Source organism: Rhincodon typus, chromosome 29 (genome assembly GCF_021869965.1).
Source record: "Rhincodon typus isolate 14 chromosome 29, sRhiTyp1.1, whole genome shotgun sequence".
NCBI classification, from domain to species: Eukaryota; Metazoa; Chordata; class Chondrichthyes; order Orectolobiformes; family Rhincodontidae; genus Rhincodon; species Rhincodon typus.
In genome coordinates this window covers 4818999-4824219 of record NC_063360.1, presented here as the reverse complement: position 1 = coordinate 4824219, position 5221 = coordinate 4818999, and the positions used below count along the sequence as shown (strand labels likewise).

Here is a 5221-nt window from a genome sequence, read left to right as displayed (position 1 = left end):
AGATTAGAGAGGAATTTGGGGAGGCCAGAGGAAATCAATGGGAGAAATATAGTAGGAGGTAACAATCAGAGATGGGAAAGAAAGGCTAAGGGAGTGATCAGAATTCCCTGGCCCCAGCTGCATCACTCATATCCTCCCCCTCTCAGCCACCACCAGCAGTCTGCTGAAAGAGATTTAAGGAAAAAGAGATTAAGAGGGAAGTTCGGAATGGCTGACTTTAACTTTGAGGAATTGCTTTTCTTGCTTAATCAAACCAACCAGTCGCTGGAGAATTTCCTGAAATATATCGTTCCTGATGGGGCCGAGGTACGGAGCGATGAATTTAAAGTCACCAGGATCTTGATATCCATTGTCTACTTCATCGTTTGTGTTTTGGGTCTGGTGGGTAACCTTCTGGTCCTCTGTCTCCTCCAGTACGAGTATGGGAAGAAAAAGTCCACCATGACCGTCCTGGTCATGGGTTTGGCAGTGACTGGTTTCCAATTTGTGAAGGGCAGTGGACACTGCCCTGGGCTTTAGCTGGCCTTTCGGCAACATCATGTGTAAGGTGGTCTCTTCAGTGACTGTGATGAACATGTACGCCAGTGTTTTCTTCCTCACTGTCATGAGCATCACCAGATACTGCTCAGTGGCCCAGTGGCTAAAGATGAAGACACAATCCTCGGGATACTCTGACAAGTTCCTCTGCATCTCCATTTGGTTAGTAGCCTGTGTTGTGACCCTTCCCCATGCAATTTATTCCACCACTGTTGCAGTAGGAGATGAAGAGCTGTGCATTGTCAAGTTTCCAGATCTTCACAATGATCCCCAGTTTTGGTTGGGGCTCTATCAGCTCTCAAAGGTTTTGATTGGTTTTATCTTACCTCTGATCATCATCTCCGTGTGCTACATCCTGTTGCTTCTCTTTGTAAACAGGAGGGAGATGAGCTGCAACAACCCAAAGAGAACCCAAGGTCACCTGGTCTGTCACCATTGTGGTGCTCCCCTTCTTCATCTGCTGGCTGCCTAACCAAGCCCTGACTGTTTGGAGTGCCTTTATCAAGTTGAACGTGGTCGAATTTACAGGCGCCTTTTACACCACTCAGGCATACATCTTCCCCATCTCCATCTGCCTCGCTCACAGCAATAGCTGCCTCAATCCCATCCTGTACTGTTTGATGAGAAGGGAGTTTCAGGCAGCGCTGAGAGAGTTGCTCCTGAAAATGACCCCTATCAGGCAGATCCGACCTCTGAAGTCGAATCTGGCATCCAGGAAGAAGAGACAGATGCCAGTGATCATCTCCATGTCAAAGTAAGGCTCATCTTTGGATCTGACTGTGCTCCTGATCATTGACAGATTAATTATGATACTTATACTCTGTCTCAATTTGCGAATCATCTCGCTTTCTCATCTAGTTATCTAAATGTGGTTTACTCCGTATCTGTTACAGCTGTAAGTAGGAGTCTAATGATCAGTGTGCCTAGGTTTAGTTCTTACTAAAAAAAGCATTTAATGATTCCATTTGTATCTGAAATGCATTTTAGCTGTATTAGGAAAATCAATCATGCTTACAATTGTACAGCTTTTTTCCCCTTTGTGCTTTAGGGTTTCCGTCATTGCACAAAATGGATAAATCATGATCCAGAATTTGTGAAACTGTCAGTGTTTGTCTGTGCAGTTTTTTGGTGCCTGGATATACAGTTAAACAGAGAAATCCAGGAGTGATTTCCTGTTCCTCCACAGGGTCCACCACAGCTTACCATAAATGGAAATCTTTCAAAATCACTGAAATGATAAGAGCTTCCACTTTTACTCTGGAAGATGGCAGTTAAAGCCCTGAAATGATTTGCCTTACTGATGAAATATAATTGAATGTTTAATGGCATGCTAAGTCATAACTATTAATGTATAATCTCTCTGGCCCTTAAAAATAAGTTATAAATATGTAATATCATTTTCTTCCATTCTGATAAAAAAATCCATTGCCTTTTAATGTAATAAATGTATTTTAAAGTTCATGATATTTCATAATAATATGCTATTTAATGTGTATGGCCCAATCTTTATTTCATCTTGGTGAAGTTTACATGAAAAAGAAACAAAAATTAATCTGTGCCTTTCATTTCCAGGGTTGCTATCTGTAAGAATTCTTTAACCTGATTGGTGGTTTGGCTAAATCTCTGTAAGCAGATTTTCTTGAAGTTAACAGTCGACAGTGAACACTATTCTTCACCACTAACTACAAAATCCAAGCCAGTTTTGAATATTTAAAGATATTGATTTTATTGTCACATGTACTCAAGTACAGAAGTACATGAGTACAGTGAAAGTGTATAATGTTGCCATGCATGGCACCATCTTACGTACAAAGGTACCTAGGTACACAAAGCTTAGGTACAAAGCAGTAAAAGAAAAAAACAAATTTAGAAAGTTAAGCATTGCAGACCATCATAATGTAAGTATAAAAGTAAAGAAATAAGGTAATAGTTAATTTTATATATAATAGCCCCAGTGCCTTAGTTGTTTTGGAATGGTAAACCAACAATCTCTGCATATTCAGTGAATATTTTTTAAAAAATGGTCTCATAAATATCTGAGATCTCAGTGACTCTGTAGTTGAATTCTGTAGAACTCAGCTCATTTTTGCATCTCTGGAATTTGTTAAGATTTATATTTGACTTTTTTAACAGATAATTAATTTGTGATTTTAGCAAGCATTCTGCACCAGGTACTAACGGAGATCTCAGCCACACTAACGTTAAGTCTTATACATTGTGCCTTGGGACTTGCATACTGATTTCCGATGTTCAACTCCCCAGTGTAAGTCACTGTCATTATTTAGTAAGTTTTAGAGGTATCCATTAAACACAATAGTTAAACCCAATTACACTCCAATATTAATGGTAATGACTTAATGATGGATATTGGGGTCCAAAGCCAATCCCAATTGGTTGTGTTTAGACCAAGGCTGATATTCCGGGATCTTGTACACATGCTGTCATTTGTATGTGATGTAATCCTTCACTTCTATCCATTTCTATAAATATTCATCCTAAACAGGGTGTGTGCCTTTGGCAACATCACTGACTTGATCAATGGGCTTGGCTTGTATGGGATAGATACTGACGTCCTGACAAATTTATCATCATTTTGTTTGATTCAGAGTCTCATCTGCCCATACTCCTAAAACTCACTGCAACCATCCCACTCAAACCCTCCATGCCTCCGAGTCTCTGTATATCCTGCCTCCTAATATCCCAACACTGGGAACCAGGTCATCAGCTGCCTTGGCCCCATTCTCTCAAATCTCCCTCCTAAATCCTTTCTGTCTTTCATACCTTTGTTTTGTAAAAGTCTTTCCTTAAAAGCGAGATCCTTATTCAAGTTTACTTAAGCTTTTCTTAAGTTCCATGATTTCCTTAATCTCTCCTTCCACTCAGCATCCATTTTCGCCTCGCACTTTGTGAATTTTTTGACAATATTAAGTGTTCTATGTCAATGCAAGTTGTTTCTGTAATAACACTTACCTCAAAGTAATGCATTTCATGATGAGGCTTGAATGTTAAGGGTAAGTATTGTTGGTCAGTATGAATAGTGTACATGGTGGCACAGTGGTTAACACTGTTGCCTCACACCACTAAGGAGTGAAGTTTGATTCCAGCCTTGGGTGACTGCATAGAGTTTGCACATTTTCCCTGTGTCTGTGTGTGTTTCTGCCGGGTGCTCTGGTTTCCTCCCACAGTCCAAAAATGTGCAGGTCAGGTGAATTGGCCATGCTAAATGTGGGGGTAGGGTGGGGGTCGGGGTTGGATGGTCTTCAGACGGTCAGTGCAGACCTGTTGGACCAAATGGTCTCTATTTTGCACTGTAAGGATTCTATAAAACTCAACAGGTCTGTCAGCATTTATGAAAAAAGAAACACAGATGATGGATGGAATCTTATCAATACATGAGCAACGTGGCTATGGTGAATTTGTGGCAGCTTCAATGGGAAAGGTCTGATGGGGCCCATCTTGATGCTGGCAGCATCTTTTATCCCCCCCACTGAGCAGCGAAGTGAGTTTCTCACGAGGCAGAGCAGCGAGGTGCCCAATCCTACCTATTAAACGCCTTACTTGTGGCAAAACTCACCTCACTAACAATTTTCCATCTTACCAAATACACTGAACATGTTAGACCTCAGTACTTCTCAGCTTGGAAGTCAAAGCCAGGTACTCCGAGTGAGTGAGTAAAGCAGCACAGAAGGCACACAATGGGTGAGAGTGAGTGAGGAAGATGTTGCAGACAATAGTGAGTGTAAGTAGAGCATGAGCCATGGTAGGAGATGGGTCCAGTAACAAGAGATAGAGTGGGTGTGAGGTATCAGAGAGAAGATGGTGGCACTTACACTAGCAGCATAGAGGACATTGACCTTCTCCCTGCAGTGCTGGGTATTCCTCCAGACAACTGAGACTAATTATCCACTCCTGGATAAACAGTTTGACCATTTAAACAGCAGCGAGGTCAAGAAAGCTGGCGGGGAAGGCTGTCAGCAGAATACTTGAGAACTGTAAACTGTAAGAAAAATGTGACACCTTGTTGACATATTATTTAAAAACAGTCCCATTATCACTTTGCTGAACTGGACTGAATTAGGCACTCAGTCATGCAAAACCAAACAAAAGCACACACACAACTGTGCAGCTCAGTTGAATTGGGGGCCAGCATAATGTTCAGAAACTTCACAAACTGCTTTAGAGAGGAAAAGCTCAACTCAGCTTTACAGCTGGACAGTTGCCAAGTTTGATGAAACCAGAAAGCACTGTCAGCAATGTTTGGAGATGAGTGGTCGGGGGGGAGGGGTGGGGGTTTGTGGGGGGTGGTGGGTATGTGTGTGCTCTGTCTGTGGGGTGAGGGTGGGGTGTTGGGGGTGGGGGAGCTCTGTCCATGAGATTAGGAGGGGAGCTCTGTCTGTGAGTGGGGTGGTGAGCTCTGCCCATGGTAGGGGGCTAGTGGGGAGGCTCTGTTCATGAGGGGAGGGGAGAGGTGAGCTCTGGTCATGAGAGGAGAGGGGATCACTGTTCATGGTGGGGGGGGAGCTCTGTTCATGAGGGGAAGAGGGAGATCTGTCCATGAGGAGAGGGGACAGCAGGAGCTCTGTCCATCAGGGGAAGAAAGTGGGTGGGTGGAGATCTGTCCATGAGGGGAAGGAAAGGGGGTGTGGAGATCTGCCCATGAGGGGAAGGATTTGGGGTGTGGAGA

The 5221-nt window shown here is 42.9% G+C and overlaps 1 pseudogene; it reads left to right on the top strand.

The window, feature by feature from the left end:
- Positions 1-207: 207 nt before the first annotated feature.
- LOC109911766 lies at positions 208-1295 on the top strand (annotated as a pseudogene).
- Positions 1296-5221: the final 3926 nt, after the last annotated feature.